This window comes from Sorex fumeus, unplaced genomic scaffold (assembly GCF_029834395.1).
Source record: "Sorex fumeus unplaced genomic scaffold, SorFum_2.1 ptg000037l, whole genome shotgun sequence".
In the NCBI taxonomy this organism is placed as follows: Eukaryota; Metazoa; Chordata; class Mammalia; order Eulipotyphla; family Soricidae; genus Sorex; species Sorex fumeus.
The window spans coordinates 42,651,317-42,670,310 of NW_026606094.1; the positions used below are offsets into that span (position 1 = coordinate 42,651,317).

The following is an 18,994-nucleotide window of genomic DNA, read 5'->3' on the forward strand; positions in this document are numbered from 1 at the left end:
GAGCAGGCCCTCAGTCTTCTCAGCTGAGGACACGAGTTGGTGTTGAGATGGAATGGAACTGACACATCTAATCTCCAGGTTGCATGACTTGACCCTGAGCATAGCTTTTCACCCTCCTGGCACGACATTCTTTTCCTATCCTTCAGACTCAATGCAAACGCTTAAGGGCCAACAAGAAATGTGGACAGGAGCAGCGGGAACATTCCTTCTTTTTTCTTGAGCTGCTCGCTCACATGGAAGTAGTTACCCTCTTTAAACTGGCATGGTTGGGAACACTCAATCGCATGCAGGGTTATTGGGAAGAGGCTGGGAATCAAGTCATGCAGACCAATTTTCATTCTGCCAGAACGAGGGCTGATAATATGTAACCAAAGAATTACATGCAGCTGGATTATTAAAAGCATGTATGTGATCCATTTTTCTATTTCATGTTCATAAAAACGAACATGATGTGGTGTCCTTTAATGGCCCACATGATGCTACAGGCACTTAATTAAGACCAGTATTGCTACTAATGATTTGGGAAAGGAAATTTGCTGAATTTCATTTTCCCTAAATAATCCAAGAGGAAGTAAGACCATTTAAATTCATGAAGTTGCAATGTTTTAGGGGAAAGAAATGCAGTCAGAACATTTGTGTATCATAATCTAAGCACTTTTTTTGGTTAAGGAAACTAATCTACTTGGCTTTGTACTGGGAGAGGCTGGAAAGAAAACAGGCTCATTTTGGCCTGACCAATTTTGATGTCTCATGTCATTTAGGAAAAATGAATGATGTAAGTTTTTTTTTAATACATAACATTTTCTCTTTTCCTCCTTCCAGGATTAAGTTGTCATCATCCTGGGAAGAAAAAAACACACACACACACATTAATGACGTGGCCAATAATACAAAGGGAATCATGGATCAGTCTCCTTCCACTCCCTGTGGCGGATTTCACTTACAAGAAAATTGAAGCTGGCAAGACCCTGTTTTCTCTGCAATTTATTTAAAACCTTGCACGCATTTGGGTACCTTGTGATTTCCAAGAACTATGTGAAGATTAAGCTTTGCTTACTGATACATGGCATGTATTCTTTTCAGTCTTTTGTGTTTGATTTTATTTGATTTCCCTCTGCAGCGCAGCGTCTCTGTAAAGATTTTTATGCTTTCACCAGCCATGTCTTAAATACATTAAGACAACACATTTGGTGTTCACACTTCTTCAGTAATGTCTGTGCTTGAAAGCCACATAGTGGCATGAAACAATGTGCATTTTCTTTGAGAGCAGCACACATTTTACAACCACGAAGAAGGAAATTCTTGGTGAAAGCAAACTCATGTTCTGACTGACTTGACAGTTTGGTCCTTGACTAAGGAACCCCACTTGTGGCTTCTCTTTTGAGGATAGTGCACATGTGGGTGGTTTCTTTTCTTGGAAATAGAGCACATTTACGTACAATATCAGAATCTGCTTAGTGTCTTCAAGCCACAGAGCATGACTGTTCTTCAAGTAGTTTGGAAGTAAAGAAACAAATCTCAAGCATTAAGAACAATGGAGATGAATTGGCTACTTTTTTTTTATTTCCAGAGATTGAGGTAACTTTTTTTACAGGTTTACTTGATCTTATTGACATCTTATTTTTGCCATTTATTTCTGTTCCACATTGTTTTCTAAATGGAGAAAAGACTAGGGAACTGGATATTTTGAAACTTGGCTGCAAATTTAATTGTATCTACTGGATGAGCCCTGAAAGTCATCTTTATTGGTTAATATTTTAAAAGGCAAATTTCAGACTTGTCCAAAGTTTAAACATTCACTCATTCACAAGAAAGTGCCATAGGAAAAATAAAATTGTTTTTTAAACACTCCATGCCAGTTGGACATCTTGGTGTATTTTAACTCTTATAAAGTCAGAGAATTACTGTTCAAATGCAGATTTTAGAGGTAATGCAGAAGTTCTTGCTGTAGACACAGGAAAGGGAAAATTAAAGGCCAAGCTTCCCTTGTAGGAGTTGAGGATGCTCAGAGGATTGAATGCAAGTGTATGACAGGAAGGAAACATATACTGTGCATGTGCACAGCAATTTTCTATGGTCCAGAGGGAGTACTGTCTGCTATCTCCCAATGGGCAGAATCCCAAGTAATACCAAGGCAAAGGGAGTCATTAGGAAATTGCTCTAAAGTATAAAGCCTTGCTCCTCAGCATACAGATTTCTTTAGAAATTCCTTCATGCACATTGGCTTACATTTCCTATTGGAAAGGAGAGACGAACAGTGCAAAATATCATGCTTTTTTCAGATCAAGTGCAGGAATCATATACCACTTTTGACAAAGGCTCTCCAAGAGTCAGGTGTGGGACAAGATTTTCTTTAGTCAAACCCACTGTTTATGTTGGAAATTGGACCCAGAATTTCCAAACATGAAAATGGTACCTTTTTTGACATAAAGATATGTCAAGGTCATAATCCATCCCATTCAAAAGTAGCATTCATAGTACATTTTTAAGTGTTAAGCCAGAAATTGATTTGATTTCAGTTACTCATTGATTTTTAAAAAGAAAAAAGTCACCCAGAGTTAGAATGTTTACTTTCTGCTACCTAGAAATCTTTCCTATTTTTTTTTTTTACATTCCAACCCATTGGAAGTTACTGGAGGTGTTTTTTGTTTCACTTATGCTTAAATGAGAACTTCTTAAAGATGGAGAGGAAGCTATATGCAATTAAAAGTGACCATTCCTGCGATTTCTTCTGATTTCCTTATTTTGGAGAAAAGACATAACTTTTGTATTTTACAATGTTTAAACGAAAAGCAATTGATGGCTGAATCTTGCTTTTTGACACTATTTCTAAAAGCTTGAAAATTTGAAAATACTTATTGTTAAAGTACATACATTAGGAATGTTAAAGTCATTCAGAGATATAGGCCCTTGTCATTGGCTCTTGGGAAATGAAATCTAATTTCACTCAGCAAAGTAAAAATTGACTTTATTATTAGAGAGACAGACATGTCAGAGCATCATGTCTAGATGGTTCTCTGCTCCTCCCGCACCACTTCCAACCATAAAGGAAATCCAAAGTTTGGTTTTACTCTCTCTCCTATTCTCTCCCATCTGCTCTGGCATTCTTCCTCTTCTTTTCTGCCCTCCTCATAGCGAGGGCAGCCATGAAAATCATTCAACTCTTCATTCACAGATGTATTATTCTATTGAGAAAACATTGGAGTGTTGCGTGAGATTATTTTTATATGAAGGAGTAGCTTGAAATCCAATAGCTGGAATAGTATGAACACATTAGCATGGTGATTATATCAGTGCACCATCACTGCACACATAGTATTTGGAAGGGAAATTTAAGACTTCATTTCGATTTTCTTCAAGGAACAATTTGCTCAACTTAAATATATGAAATACATAGGACATGAAAAAATGTTTGCAGAGCTCAAAATTGTTTAAAAACACAAAGAGGAAGAAGCAGGCAGGCATGGCTGTCTATCCATTGATACACGTGTGAGAAGCTATTTCTACCTCCCAAGAGTGATGAGAAACATTTTCAAGGGAACCTCCAAGATTGTGGAGAATGCAAGACTTCGTGGTGTCCTTTCTTCAGTGTGTATAAGACAGCCAGCATAATCCTGTCTTAGGTTATGCATCTATATAAGATACTCATCTGTGAATATTGCTGGTTTTGTAATCTTTGTTATATAAGAGGACGTTTAGGCTGTATATACTGGGGTAGATTATTGCCTGCCCCCTATATAGAAGAATATGCTGCATAATTGCGCCTAACTTCCATCTCCCTTGCTGGCTTGTAGGCAGAGGAAAGCATATATGTTGCTGCCTTGCAATTTTCTCATACATCAGAAAACAGAACAAAACAAAAATCTCAAATAAGCAATCTCTATTCTCCTAACTCTTTCCACAGCAGCATATTTTAGAGGCACATACAAAATCGACATTCTCTAGTGGGGAGTGGATTTTTTTTAATGCTTCTTTTATTCTTTTTTTGTATGATACAGTATGATACAAGAAGATGTGTACTTTCTAACAGGGAAGGTTGGTACCTATAAAACATAATAGCATTTTTCAGAAAACTATTATACTTCCAAATGATGCATAGTAAGAAGAATGGAATAATTCATGTTGCATATTTGTTATCAATTGTAATTTGTCTGTATTATGAAAGATGTAATGGTTTGTCAACTGTCACTGTTGTTTTCTTGTAACATGATACGGAATAAAGTATAACAGAATCTCTGTACATTTTCTTGGTACTTCTTGGTGGGTGCCAAATAGCAGTATCCAAAAATTTTTCAGTATCCAAAAATATTCAAAAAATTTTCTTAAAAACTCTTAGGCAGGATCTGAGAGACCTGTCCTTACCAGTGGGTAAAGCACTTTCCTTGCACATGGCTGATGCCAGCACTACATTTAGGTCCTGAGCACTACCAGTAGTGATAATGAGTCAGGAGTGAGCCCTGAGCACTTCCAGCTGTGACCCAGCCAGCTTTCCTTTCCCCTCAAAATGAGGGGGAGAGGGGGAAATCCTCAAACGCAACCATTCTTAAAAATAATGCAAAATTGATCATTGTATAACTGAAACCCAAGCACAAAAATTTGTAAGTCTACAACTGTACCTCATGGTGTTTCACTAATAAAAATTTAAGAAAAAAAATACAAAATAATGTCAGAGCAACAATACAGTGGGTAAGGCACTTTTGCCTTGCACGGAGCCAAGCTGATTTGGATCCCCAACATCTCATATAGTCCCCAAAGCTCACAGGAGTGATCCCTGAGCATAGAGCCAGGAATAAGCCCCGAACACCACCAGGTGTGGCCCCAAAGTTTAAAAAAAATTAAATAAGACCCCAGCCCTGAAATAAAAAGGTAAAAGGTAAAGGCCCTCCCATTGATCGTCGATTTGCTCGAGCAGGCCCAGTAACGTCTCCATTGGAGACTTTGTTGTTACTGTGTCTGGCATATCAAATACTCTCGGTAGCTTGCCGGGCTCTCCTGAAATAATGAATGAATAATGCATGTGGCAAGAAGTGAATTAGCTGAAATGTTTCAGGAGTCAGTTAAACCCTCACTTTCTTTTATTTCTTATGCCAGATTGAAGTGAAGGAGTAAGAAAACTAGGTAGTACAAATTCATGAGCTTGAGGATCTACAATTAGTCCAGCTTTTACTGACATTTACCACATGCTCTGGTCATCTGGACTCAGTCTGGCTTTGTTTAATGGCAAGCCTATTTCTCTTTTCTTGTCTCTTGCTTGATATTTTTACACATTTCCTCAGATGAGGTGAGTGAGGAACTCTTCTCTGAATACAAAGAATTTTGTATTCAGAGAAGAGTTGGCATGCCAACATTCTGCCTGAAACATACTGTTCTGCAAGCTGAGAGAGCTTCTCAGAGCAGTGCCCAAAGAGGTCTGCACTGTAATCCTGGAACAGTGCAGGAGCCCTCACGTGGATGGATGGTGCCACCCAAGAGGCCAGTCTCATTTCTGTCATCTCTGTCCTCCGTGCTAGATTGGTCCACTTCATAACTCTAAGAAAAACGCTGTGCTTAGATGAGTTGCTACTAATATTCATGTCAGATACATTCATTCAGATTTTAGAGATGATATTTGAACAATTTAAATCATATGAATAATTTTTAAAATATTCACCATAAGGCCAGAGAGATAGCTTAATGCTAAAAGATTCATGGAGTGAATCTTTGCAAGTAGGAAGCGCAAGTTTGATCCTTAGGACCTTATGGTCCTCCACAAAACCACCAGGAGAGACGTCTAAGCACTCAAGCCAGGAGTGATCCCTCAGCACTGCTGAGCGTGGTTCAAGAAAATTATTTTTTTTAATTTAATTTTAAAAAGGAAAAGAAGTGCTCACTCTTGAAGGTCACGACCCATGTTTAAAGACCTGGTCAAGCTTGCTCTTCAAGCCTGTGTCTCCCTTGGACATTTATCTCACTTGCTTGTCTCCATTTCTTATTCCCACTCTCAAGAAGTACTCTCTTGAATGCATGCTTCTATTTCTCTCTCCCCTCATACCTTTCTAAACACATTTCAATAAAAGCCCTCTTGGTTCACACCAAAAAATTCTGGTCTCAGGGTTGAGAGATAATATAGTAAGTATGTACTTTGCATACTTCTGACCCAGATACAATCCCCAGCATCACGTGGTCCCCTCAGCATTTCTGGGAATGGCCCTCATAGCATCAGGATAATCCCCTGTACCAAAGGACCTGAGCAGCATGGCATGTTCAGACCCTCTCATTTAAGTGCCAGCCTGGTTGGTCTTTGGAACACTCCCTAGGAGTACATCCTCCCCTCAAAGTAAGAAGACCCAACCAGACCCCACCCATCAGCAGCAGTTACCTCATGCTTGTGTCCCCTTGTATCTATCTTCAAACTTCTGTCATGTAATAATTTTAAGTCCTTCACAAACTTATATTCTCACAAAGCCAAGCAAAAATATTGTCAGCTGATGTACATTCCAACCCTGAATGGCTCATGAGAGGCATCACAGTTTTAGCTCCTGCTGGCCCTGCTGTTTACCCTTAACTAGTCATCAGTCCATGCCAAAGGCATAGACCATTCTGCCAACACCAGGGGTTTCTGAGATGGGAGCTTACCTAAAGACCGGCTTCCTGGTAGCCACAGTAACTATCAACTAATGAACCATAATAATCTAAATGGAAGCAGATTCAAATTATAGAAGTATCAAAAGAACTTTCTTCTCAAGTTTTTTCAAGGTAGCATAGTGTATGCAAGTCCCCCATTCCCACAGTTGCACTAGCACGTGTTCCTTATTGTGATCATTCCCAGCAGCCCTAGTAGTGGGTTTGCATTTTTTTTTCTTTTTGGGTCACACCCGGCGTTACACAAGGCTTACTCCTGACTCATGCACTCAGGAATTACTCCTGGTGGTGCTCAGGGGACCATATGGATGCTGGGAACTGAACCCAGTTGGCTGCGTGCAAGGCAAATGCTCTACCCACTGTGCTATTGCTCTAGCCCCAGGTTTGCCTTTTCAAGTCGAACAGCATGCCAAGGTTTATTCAATCCCATGAACTTATTTTTTCTATGAATTATTATTTTTACCAATTTTTCTATCAATTTTCTATTCTTTCCACATTCTCTTGGTTGCTGAAAACACACTGGGCCAAGGTGCTTGTGTGAGAGGGTGGGAGTGTCCGGAGGTGCTCACACTCTTCAGTGGAATGCTCTCACATGTTGCTCATTCACTTGTGTTCTTGCACATTCTGGTTGTCATACTTGCCAGAGGCTGCACACCCTAACTGCAGTGTCCCCAAACCTGACTATGTGCCGGAAACCATATATGCTGCATTGCGATGGATCCTAGATGACATAGCTATCAGAACCGAATTCAGTACATGTAAGTAACACCAGGACCAAATCCCTGACTTTGTGCTTGCAAGGAGGCTCGTCTAGCCACTAAGCCAAACTTGGGCCCCCCTAATCCCATGTATTCTTAAAGAAAAAAGTAAAGAAATAAGGGAATCCAGGACTAGTGTTTATAAGAGATCAAAGAGCTTTGAGAAATAAGATTTCAACTTTTTGAATGTGATAGAAGTAACAATTAGTTCTCCAATTGCCCAATATTCCCTTTTCCACACAGGGGTGATTCCAGCTCTACTAGGTTGGAGCGTGTGATGTGCTTTCATTAAGGCAAGCATCAGAGGCAGGAAAGCAGCAATTCTGGAGTATCTGTGGTTCCCCAGAGCAAAGAGGAACCAGAGGGAAAGGTGTTGGAGCAACCCTGAGCCACTAGGTGAACACGTACAGTTGCTGAATAATGGTGAGCATTGTGAAATCTCTGCAACGAGAACCCCACAGTTGTCCGGCAGCCTGCTGCTACCTGTGGGTGGTGGCGTTATGGGCATTAGATTTGAGAAGCTTATATAGCACAGAGGGCTAGGATAAAGAACACAAGTCAGGGGAAAACTGACAAGATTAAAAAAAATCTCAGGCCACGTATTTACCGTTCATCCCCATGCTCTCAGTGTGCTATATTGTCTGTGCTGAGCCCCGCTGAGAGAGAGCCAGGCACAATAATAGCTCAGAGCAGCCCTGCAGGCCCAGGCCAGCCTCTGCCAACAGTGCTGAATGATCTGGTGGAGAATGGCATTCTGAAAGAGTTGTCTTTTTTCTCCTTCTTTGCTAGACGACCAATAATTAAGGAGGGCGCACTGCAAAGACAGGGTAAGGGTTCCCTGTTGGAGTGTATCCCAAGAGGTGGCCTGGCAAGGAATCCCAGTGAGGCAAGTGCTACAACAGCCCAAGGTGTGCTGGCCTGACAGAAGCAGACACTGCAGAAGATAACCGGGAACACATGTTTGAACCAGCAAGTGGTTCAAGGATTTAGTGAGGCTCCCAGGAAACTGAGCTTCATAAATCACCCCACAGTTGGAAATAGTGACACTTTATCCTCTTTCCAACTTCATCCAAGTTGTAGAATTGGATACCTTGCATCCTCAAAGAAAGGCTTCCATCCACTCAGATCCTTGGGGAAAAGCAAGAACAACCCCATGCCAAGCTTATTCCACCTGCCATTTGTGAAATTCAGATTTAAGTATCCTATCCACAGCCTGGTGACTCGCTTATAGCCCTGGCTCTGATTAAAATTTCTTCAGACCCTAATTCTTAAAATTAGGGGAACTTTCCTCCAATGCCATACCAATTCTATCCAAAAATAATGGGACTGGGACCCTCTCTTCAGTTGATTTTACCACATAGCCCACCTGAGAACATCTATAGTCTTCTCTTTCCTGGTCTGTCTACTGCACCAGGGACAAGAGTGAGCAAACTTTCCATAAGGTCAGATAGTAAGTATTTCCACTTTGCTGTCTCAGTCATAACTCCTCCTGCTGCCCTCTAGCCAGAAAGCCACCATGCACATTCATAAATGAATGAGTGTGGCTGTCCTCCAATAAAACAATTTGTGGGCACCGAAGTTTGAACTTAGTATAATTTTCACATGTCATGAAATATTTTTCTGTTGGTTTTTCAAAACTTGAAAGTAAAAACCACTCTCAGCTCACAGCCTCCACAAAAACATGCAGTGGGCAGCAATTTGCCTGAGGCTATAGTTTGCTTAGCTTGGCTGAGGATGCAAACCTAGGGGTAGGCCAGTACCAGCCCTGGCATCCCTGATATCTCTGAAGTTAGCTATCCCCAGAGAAAAAGGCAAAATGGAGACCCGTATATCATCTATCTAAATATTTATCTATTTATTTATTTATTTTATTAATTCACTGTGAGGTACAGTAACAAAACTTTCATGTTAGAGCTTCAATCATACAGTCATCAAACACCCATCCCTTCACCAGTGCACGTTTTCTACCACCAAAAATCCCCAGTATCGCCCCCTCCATTCCACACCCCCTCCCACGTGTGTGGCAATTTGCACAATACTATCTTTCTCTGTTTTAGTTACCTTCGATATTTTGAGACCAGTCCCACCATCCCTCATACCTGCCGAAAATGCAGTGCTAGACAATGTGTTTTGTATTGTTTGTTATGGATACAATATAATGTTGCGCAGCCACGAGAGTGGCCGCATGCTCTAGAAATTCTAAAATTTTAATAATTAGGGTCTGAAAAAATTGCTGTAGCAAGTTGCTCAGGTCCAAGATTCATTTGTGTCCTCAATCTAAATATTTAAATATATATAAATCCAATGAATCAAATGTAAATATATTCTACTTGTTCTTATAGAACTATAAATATAGATAAACAAATAGTTTATCATAATGATATAAAAGTTCAGGGTTATACTTAGAATTCTCAGACCCCTCATACTGTCTCATAAAATAATGGGCATTATGGAATACGGTGCCCTCATTCAAGACCTTCCCCCTAATTTTGTTTTCTGCTCCCCACTCTAGGGATAAGGATCCATCATGTGAAGGGCCCTGCCTGTATAGCTATGAACTCCTGCATCCATACTCTGGTAAACAGGCTTTCTTCTAGCAGCCCTTGACATGAGGTGCACATTGTGAGGAAGAGCAGTTCTGGGGAAATTCCAGGGTCTTGGACATTTGGAATATATGAAGTGAAAAGGAAGACATGGATTTCTTTAAGGCAAGGCACTAAGGATGCCAATTCTGTGCATGAGGGCAATACTTCTGGAGGGTCGGAAACAGATCATCTAAACATGGCAGACTAAGTCAGATGCTTTTTGTTGGGTTTGAAGACATTTCTACTAGAAACTAGAAACCTGAAAGTAAACCAGAGTACTCAGGGTATGTGTGTGTGTGTGTGTGTGTGTGTGTGTGTGTGTGTGTGTGTGTTGGTCACCTACTGCAAATCCATGAAAATAGAATTCTGTTTTTAAAAGAGCAACAGATTGCTCCAGCCCTTCTCTTAGAATTAAAGGGAGCTTGCTTCCTGTCAGTCACATACTAGCTGGTAGGGATTCACAAAAACCAAAAGTTAAATATGGAGGAATGTTGGACACCCATTCTTAAATCACTGATAACGTGAAATCAGATGGGAAGGGCTGAGGAGGTGGCTCAAATGATCTGTAGCATATGCTTTACCTGAAGAAGGCCTGGGTTTAATCTCCAGCTCTGCATAAGGTTCCAAATCACCCTGAGTAAACTTGGGAATAGGCCCTGAGCACTGCCAGGTGTGGCCCAAAACAAAAACAAAAACATCAGGGGGAAGCACTTAAACCAAAGAAATCAACAAATTCCTCAAGCCATTTTGTTATTTTTAAGAATCAGTTTCCCAGACTCTTGTCTCCTTCCTGTTTCATCTCCTTGCTCTCCAAGATCACTTCTATGATCTGCACTATCTGGAAAGGTTGGACACCAGAGTGCTCAAGGGAAACTCCTGCCTCTGAACTCAGGAGTAACTCTTGGCAGTGCTCAAGGGACCAAATGCAGTGCCAAGGATTGAACAATGGTTGACTTTATGTGGAACAAGTGCCTTAACAACTGTCCTATTACTATAGTCCTGCTTACCCTGTTCTTTTGCACACTCTGCTCCCTCTGGTTGATTAGAATGCCCTTGCTCATTTTTATAGTAAGTCAATTCCAATGGATCCTTTTAACCTCCCTGTTCAAAATCTCTCTCTCAGGGACCAGAGCAATAGTACATCAGATAAGACACTTTCCTTGCATGCAGCCAAACTGGTTTTGATCCAAAGCATCCCGTGTAGTTTCTCGAGTACTGCCAGGAGTGATTCCAGCGCAGATCCAGGAGTAACCCATGAGCACCACTGGGTGTGGCCCCCCAAAACAAAAAACCTCTCTCTCTTGAAAAACATTCCAGAATACCCCTCAATACAGTTTCCTCTTTCTAAGTTCCCTTGCCACTTTGAAATAGTAACAACATGCAGATATTTTTTTTTTAATTTTTATTAGTGAGACACCATGAGGTACAGTTGTAGACTTACAAATTTTTGTGCTTGGGTTTCAATTACACAATGATCAAGTGCCCATCCCTCCACCGTGCCCATTTTCCACCACCACTGATCCCAGTATCCTTCCCACCCCCATCTCCCCCCTCCCATCCCATCCTGCTTCTGTGGCAGGGCATTCCCTTTTGTTCTCTATCTCCTTTTATGTGCTGTGGTTTTCAAAAGAGGCATAGCATGGCAATCACGTTCGGTCTATAGTCTACTTTCAGCATGCTTCTCCCATCCTGGAAGGATCCTCCCAACACCCTTTATTTGGTGCTCCCTTCTCTGAGCTGCCTTTCCCCTAGCAACAGCATGCAGATATTTTTTAGATCTCTCTATCTGAGGCCACAAAATAATGACCAAGACACAATAGATGCATATTGTTGCATATATGTACTATGCAATATGTAATATGTATATTATATGCATCTAGATACAAATGATACATATTGCTTTGGCAGGATATAGAGTGGAGAAGAGTGTATCTTGGGACACATAATTTTCTAGAGAACTTGGGCAAGCTTTGCTGAGCAAAATGCAAACATAGAAGGACAAAAACAGCATGCATTCCCCTAAGATTAATGTGGTCTTGCTTCCCAGTTTACCATGAAAAATAAAAACATCAGGGTGTCCCAATTTTCTCTACTAAGATTGGGTGGTGGTTTAACTCAAGGATTTTCAGCCTTTAAAGTAATGAATATCCCCATGGAATTTTGCATATTCTTCTCTCATTCCTTGCCTTCTGTCTGGCATCGCATACCTCTTGCTGGGCAGTGCAAGTAGCTCCTTCATTTTCAACATTTGTGTTAGGCCACTTTACTTTTATAAATAAACCTATATTACTGGTCTCAGAGAATGTCCAGGAATTAACGCACTTGACTTGCCTGTGACCAAAGCCAATCAGGTCCCCAGCACCATCTGGTTCCTTGAGCGTTGATTGCCAAGTGCAGCCCTTGAAGCCCCGAGCATTGCTGAGATGGCCTGGAGAATCCCTTACCCTGCATGGTCTGGACAGCATCACATCCTCAGGTCTTCACAAAGAACCACTAGCACCGTTGGCAGAGAATTGCATGGAAGGACCCAGGATCTCTTGAACTCTGCTTGGGAGGCCCAAAATACAAATTAAATAAAATACCAAAATAAAAAGTGCATAGTACCTACTTTCACTAACTAAAAGAATACCAGAATGATTTTTGCATTTCAAACCCAAGTGGAATAAACACCTGCACTGCACTGCACTGTCCTGCACTGTCCTCCCGTTGTTCATTGATTTGCTTGAGCAGGCTCAGTAACATCTCTATTGTAAGACTTGTTGTTACTGTGCTTGGCATATCGAATACATCAAGGGTAGCTTGCCAGGCTTTGCCAGGCTTTGCCGTGCAGGCGACATACTCTCGGTAGCTTGCCAGGCTCTCCGAGAGGTGCAGAGGAATCAAACTCAGGTCGGGCGGGTCAGCCACATACAAGGCAAGTGCCCTACCCGCTGTGCTATCGCGCCAACCTGGAACAAACATCAGGTGTGCTTTTCAGCAGCCAGCAGAGGAAGAACACAGACCCAAGCGACCCTGCCAGGCTCCTTCCCTGGCATTACCCTGAGCACCTCAACATCAGGCCTCCACACTTGGAACTATGTCAGTGAGTAGCTCTGCTTGTTCTCTATTTATTTAGGAAGAGCTATGAGCAAGGTACATCTTAGAGTATCAGAAAAGCCTGAGCTCATCAAGGTATTACCCTGGATGAAGCTAAAGCCAATGCAGCAACTGTCTGCTGGAGTGTGGGACCTTCCTGCCCCATGCGGGAAACATCTGTGAGACACTGGCTATGGACCATGCTGCTATGATTGCAGAAAAGTCAAACTTATATTTGAAAGGGCAGGTAGGTTCCAGAGCAGTTTTGCAGGCTGTTTTGAGTGTCTGCAAAGAATCGTATGACAGGAAAGTTGTGAGTCTAAGCAGTCAAGCCCATTGTAGTTGAAACCTTCCACATTATCTCTGTTGGTCTCAGTAGCTGAACAATCAATCTCGGTCTTCAAAATGAAGGAAGGATCTTAGATCCTGAACAGACAGAGACAGTTTGGGGATTGAAGAGAAAGGGTTTCCCTCATCTTCTCTCCTGTCAGGAACAGGTATACTGATGGGTACACTGAGAGTGGTGAGAGAGGAAGGGAATCCTAGGGTGACTATAAAAAAATTTCCCAAGAGATGAAAAAATAATCATGGCTCCAGCTTATTAGGAGCTAGTTTTGAAGTTAAGTGTCTAATAAACTGAAGAAATATAGTCAAATGGAGGTTAAAAAAGCCAGGACAAGGAGAGAAAATGTGAGAAGCAGTGTAGCTAGTACTGAGCCTGGAGAAATTGACCAATACTCATAACAGAATTCCATACTACATGGGTCCCATTTATATCAAGTAATGTGTGTTGGTGCCTCCTCATTTCATTTATTGATGTTTGACAAATCAACTCAGTGTTAGTGTCTTAAATTTTTCTTTACTTATTATCTCTCAAACCTCAAGTCAAAAATTCAGGAGCCATTCAGCTGGATGGTTCTGGGATGCATTATTGCTTTAGTATGCAGAAGCATACTGAGGGAGCTGAGAATTGCTGAGGTCTTCTTGCGGGCACATCTCTCACTTATATGGGGCAGAAAAAGGAAGACGACTTGAAGAGCTAGCAGGTGAACAAGCTAGAGCAAATGAGCTCCAGTAAGCTGATTTCTCCCCCAGGTACCTGAATTGGCATTATGGCTTTAGCTTCACTACATGTTTTTGCATTGTGACTCATGACTCCAAAGCCCATGCAGCAAAAAGCAAAAGACCCAGGTGGAAGCTGTATTGCTTTTTTATGACCTGGTGTTAGATGTGAGTCACTATATTTAAAGGGAGAAGAATCAGAGACCACCTTTTGATGAAAAGAATGTCAAAGAACAGTGAGCACGTTTCAAATCTGTAGCAGTCAGCCCTCTGGCTACAAGTGATTTATATTGATCCCACATGCAAAATAGACTCCCCTCTCCCAAAGTCTCCCTAATAGCTCATCTGGATGGCATTGTTCTCAGGCTCAAAGTCCAATATCCTGTGATCCAGATCAGGCTCAGGTGCTGAGGATGAAGCCCCTTCATCTGTGCACATCCTCAGTGGCAGCATCATGAATGTTGATTTTGATCTGAAGATCTGTGAACTAAAGCAACAAGTTACTGCTCCCCCTACTCAACACTTCTGTGGAAGGCAGAGGATAGCTGCTACAGACAGTTCCCCAACATGACCCATGTGGTAATGAGTAAGTAGTCTGCAGCAATTCTGAAAGCTAGCCAAGTGCTCTCTGTCAGTTCCTGGCTACAGTTATTGTCCTGGAGAAATGGTTCTTCAAGGTTCTTTTTCGAGAGGTAAGGAGAGTTGAGGCAATATCTTGCTGTACTCAGGGCTTTCTCCTGACCTGGCACTTAGGGATAACTTCTGGTAGGACTCAGGAAATCATAGAAAATGCCTGGGATCGAACCTGAATTGGCTACATGCACGGCAAATGTCCTACCCACTGTACAATCCATTTTTCATGGTGCTTGAGCCATTTCCTAACTCTGGATTCTTGCTCTAATATATCTTCCATCTATAAAACTTAATCTACTTTTATGGCTTAGTAGTTTTCCTGAGTCCCCTTCCTTCCCATGATATTTGGGGAATTCATAAACCTCTTTTCATTTTATGCCTCCTCTGAACCTTTTAGAACACCCTGGCAATGCTTTTGTTCTACGGTGTCTTTAAAACAATATGTGTTTCCTATAAATTTTGTTCAGATTTACTCCCTTAAACAAAAAACAAAAATTGCATCCACAAATCTCATTGAGATAAATTTTTCTCTCCCTTGAATATCTTCTAAAACCATGAACAGACCATGCCCCTAAATTTTTTAGAAGTTCTGTTTTGTTTTGTTTTGTTTTAACTTGGAGACACTGGAAAAGTATGCCTTTAAGATTTTTAGAGGAAGGGCCAGACAGATAGTACAATTGGCAAAGCCCTTGCCTGTATGCAATCAACTGGGCTTCTATCCTCAGCACCACCCGACCAGGACTGATTCCTGAGTGCAGAAGTAAGCCTTGAGCACTGCCAGATGATACACAAAACACTAAAGTAACACATCTTTTGAGGGACATTTGACTTTTGAGAGAATCTATGAGGTTTTATCTTAAGTGTATCTGAGATCTTAACCAAAAATTTTAGAATCATACTATGATCTTCATCATCAGATAGAAATGACATGTATAAACTTTAGCCTCATTGTCCATATGGAGAAAATGAAACTCATATTTGTATTTGTTTGAACCCCAACAGTTTTGAAGATTTTACATTTAATAATTTTTTCCTTAAGAGCCTCTCTTTTCATATTTTACTATGTCAGCTGAAGAATAAGGTATTATCTCAACACTCATCCTGGAAATATTACTGGATTGTGAGTTCATTATATAAATTTTCTGTTTTTCATGTTATAACTTGTGAAAACATTGCTAGACTTTTCATCACTCATAACCAAGATTTTCTTTTCTCCATCACTGAATACCTACTCTTCATTTGCTTTTAATCTCTTACCAACAGCCTACTCAGAACTCTTCTCATATCCACCCTCTTCTCAGACCCAAACTATCAGCACTATTTTAAGTTTTGTTATGATAATGCATCACTTTTTGGAACCCAAAAGTTTCCAGTAATGCAATAAATCATCAGTCAAATTGGTATGCTAGAAGCAGCATTCTGTGTGTTATCTTTCATGGTTTCTATGGATCCAACATTCTGGATCAATGTGTTTGGCCCCAGACATCTTGAATCTGATGTTGCTGGGTTTGAGGCTGATGCAGAGATTTTTTTGCCTATATCTAGCATATGAACTGGAAAGATTTGAGTTGATGGGGCTGAAAATTCTGGCTCTCTTTCTGTATGTCTACATGTAATTCTCTGCATATGCATGATGGTTTTCTATGTCCCAAAGCAGGATCTCTTGAGAGAAATAATCATGGAAAATCTGTACTATCTTTGATGCAGAAGGTGTGGGGGGAAAGCCTCCCCACTGGTACTCAGGAGACCCAGGAGCCCATTATTAACTTTTGACATCTGGGATGTGGGACAGCTCAGGTGCTGCAATGCTGAGGATTATCCAGGATATCCAAGTGGTGCTCAAGGGTCGTTCAGGATCTTGAGATAATGGCTCTCAAAGACCTCCTGGGCAGTACTGAGTAATGAACAGAGCACAATGTGGCATCAGGAATCAAATACAGGCCTGACATATCTATCCCCTATACTAGCTCCCTAGCCCTATATTACTTTTCAGGAACTAGAAAGTCACACAGAATCACTTTTGCCACCACTGTTAGTTAGAAGAAAGTCACTAAATCCAGTTCAGCATTTAAAGGAAGAGAATTAGACTATGCTTCTTAATGAAAGGTATTTCAAATCATTTGAAGACATGTTAAAACCACCGTACTTGCACAGAGTTGGCAAAGTAACCTGGTGATTTTTTCAAATTGGTGAGCGGGCTAGAGCGATAGCACAGCGGTAGGGCATTTGCCTTACACACAGCCAACTGAGCCATTCAGCTGAGCTTTTCCTCTGGTTCAATTCCTCTGCCCCTCTCAGGGAGCCCGGCAAGCTACCAAGAGTATCTCACCTGCACGGCAAAGCCTGGCAAGCTATCCGTGACATATTCAATATGCCAAACACAGTAACAACGTCTCACAATGGAGGCGTTACTGGGCCCGCTCGAGCAAATCAATGAACAACTGGAGGACCGTGACCGTGAATTTGACATTTCAGCAGTATTTTGTATTTTTCTTCCTTTGGAAGGCTCATTAAACCATTAAGCTTATAGTAAAATAAATAAATTGAAGCAAATCTCTGAAGCTGAACAACCTTAGTACGCATGTGCTAATCAGGAAGAATTGGTAGGCCGGATAAAAATTAAAAATTTTAATTTTCTTAGAAGTTTTGAAGTTAGGTTGCTGTTTTTAAAATTGTCTGTAACTGAATGTTATCCCCCATAATTTTTTGTAAACATTTTTCTACCCTATTGCTTTAGAATCCAGACGTCCTAACTGGCTCACTGACCTCACAGGAAACATTTTATAGTCTTGCTCAACTGTCCCTCAGTAACTTCCTGCTTCCCCAAATCAAGGGGCCACTATCTCAGAGGAAAAGGATTCCTCTCTAAGCAGCCAACAAGCAGCCCTCCGTCTCATCTCTAATACTTACTAATGCTTGGATTTTACTTATCCTGGGTAAGTAGCTTCTTAACACTAATTTTGTAAGAACCTGCTGTGCCAAAGAATTAAATAAGCAATTGTCTAGCTTTAAATGCTTCACGAGGGACTAAAATAACACCTTTTGGGACAGATGATCTCATTTTCAACCCCACCCCAGGTAAGGCCACAAAATCCTTTTTCTACAAGCTTTTGATACACATTTTGTAGCCATAACGCACAATCAATTTTTCAAAATAAAAAAAAATTATAACGGTGCAGAGATTTTCCCCTGCAGGCTGACAGATGCAAGTGTGTGCATGGGTGCTGGAGGTGATTTTCAACCCTCAGAGATGACTGGAGTCTTCTTTTCTATATTTAGATGATGTCTTGCAATTCCTGAAAATAAATCACTGTTCTTTGCTCCATTAAACCATTCTTTCTCTTTCCTCTATCCACTTCAGACTTTATTCATTTATTAAAAAAAAATAATTGAGTCACATGTGATTCATTGCTAAAGCTTAAGGCTTATTTTTAACAACCTGGTCAAACACAAATTCCGTTGTTCACATTTTCAGGGAGAGTAAGTTATTTCAAAGAGAAAAACAAAGTAGATATTTTATACATATACATTTGACTCAGTGATATTTTATACTAAAATAGTTGTGCAGTAAATACAAAAGTTCTTTGAATAATTCAAAATTGCTATATTTGGCCAAAAGAGAAATAATTGAAATCCACAAAAATTTGGAGGGAGCTGTGAGAGGAGATTTTCATCCAAATGTTTTGTTGTTGTTAATGGCATCCTTATTGTTGGTTTGAATTCTGCGGTGGTATTATTTCATGAGATTCCTGCCATACCATATTGTTCATCTTTTCTTTCCCACTGTTAAATAAATGTTGTTTGGAGTCTAGAAAGTTGTTATAGAGACCCAAAGATGGTTGGATTTTTTTTTTGTAGGTCATGTAAATGGGAGGAAAGTTTAGCAGAGGGACAAGAGAAAGAGAGAAAAACTATCCCCCTTTTGGTTTTATTATTTATTTATTTATTTATTTATCTATTTGAGCCATACCCGGCAATGCTCAGGGGTTAATCCTGGTAGCATGCCAGGACCATATGAAATGCTGGGAATAAATCTGGGTTAGCTGCATGCATGGCTATTGCCCACTCACTATACTCTCTCAAGCCTTTACAAACTATCATTTTGAAACAGATAAAATTTGGTGCTTATTCTCTTAATTTTATTTAAAATTATTATTATTGTTGTTATCAATTTTTTGGATTGGGGGCCAACCTGGAGGTGCTCAGGGCTTACTCCTATCTCTGAGCACAAGGATCACTACTGGCAGGGGACCATATGCA

General features: G+C 40.7%; 1 protein-coding gene across 4 annotated transcripts in view; it reads left to right on the forward strand.

Moving 5' to 3' along the window:
- CDK14 (cyclin dependent kinase 14) overlaps positions 1 to 4,240 on the forward strand; it is a 710,477-nt gene extending 706,237 nt beyond the window's left edge. For all 4 annotated transcript variants that reach the window (XM_056118543.1, XM_056118544.1, XM_056118546.1 and 1 more), the window contains one exon: positions 823 to 4,240. The gene's annotated coding sequence lies outside the window, so the exon portion shown is untranslated. The remainder of the gene's footprint in view (positions 1 to 822) is intronic.
- Positions 4,241 to 18,994: the final 14,754 nt, after the last annotated feature.